Source organism: Aplysia californica, unplaced genomic scaffold, assembly GCF_000002075.1.
Source record: "Aplysia californica isolate F4 #8 unplaced genomic scaffold, AplCal3.0 scaffold00238, whole genome shotgun sequence".
Classification (NCBI taxonomy): domain Eukaryota; kingdom Metazoa; phylum Mollusca; class Gastropoda; order Aplysiida; family Aplysiidae; genus Aplysia; species Aplysia californica.
In genome coordinates, this window is record NW_004797508.1 from 567,039 (window position 1) to 568,260 (window position 1,222).

Consider the following 1,222-nt stretch of genomic DNA (forward strand, 5'->3'; position numbering starts at 1 on the left):
CCGCGCGCTCATATGACCTTATGCAGTTGCGAGCGCCGTAAAACCCTATACTAAACAAACAAAAACAACAACAAAAAAAACAAAACAAAAACAAAACAAAACAAAACAAAACAAAACAACTCAGTGTGTCGGGCTATCCTTCCAAATGACATGTTATTATTTCCATCATCAAAATAAAAACGTATACAATCAAACCTGCTCTAAAGGCCGTCTGTCCAAGTCAGTCACCTGCACAAACAACAATTTCCCTCAGCCCCCCTTCCCTCCCTTTTGGTATCTTTTTATGTTATTGGCACTGTCCAAGATTTTTGACTGTTTTAGACTGCAGTGTTTCGCGAAAACGAAGAACGTATTTGAGTTTATTTCTTCCTTTGTGTGGTCTCTTTAGTACTGTAAAACCTACGTTTACATCAATCTAGGTTATTTATTTTACAGACTGTTCGTAACTTAGCGTGTGGTTGGCAGATGCTCTGGTATGGTTTGCTCCTTCTTTCTCTTCAAACGTCTAACGTCCTTATCTCTTATCCTTCTTTGTTGTGTTTGTTACTCTCTGGAAACACATCTTATATTCATCACTTATACATGCATTACCTTATTGTTTTGCAAGTGCTATAAAACTCATACTAATACCAAATTGTTCGTAACTTATCGTAAATTTGACTTACCTTAGAGAGGGCTAAAGACACCATTTGCTCAGTAAGAATCCTGCCGGGCTATGGTGCGGATGACCAACTAGATATGTTAGGGGGTTTCAAGGCTCCCCGCTTATTTTGTTCTATTCTTTTGGAGATGGGCCTTACATGCGGTGGACATATCTCGTAGAGTAGGTGGTTGAAGGGTGCTTTGGTGTAGTTTATTCCTTTATTTCTATCAAGCTTCTATTGTCCTTTTTCCTTTTTTCTTTTTTGTGTGTTACTACTCTCTTGTAACACTCTAATCTTCGGCACGTATATGACTTTAGTGTGTTGCAAGTGCCGTAAAACTCTTACTAAAGCAAACAGGTATCTCTTGGATCAACTTGAAATTTAATAAAAAGCTTCGTTATGGCATACCGAAGTACGTTTTGACGCCTAATGTAGCGTTTTAAATGACACACGGAACTACCGCAATACAAAAACCAGGATCAAATGTGAGGGAAAAAATTCTGAGAAGATCATTTAAATCTTAATATTTACACTCTGAACCCCCGCCCCCCCTCCCCCCGTCCCCTCTATTCATTCCT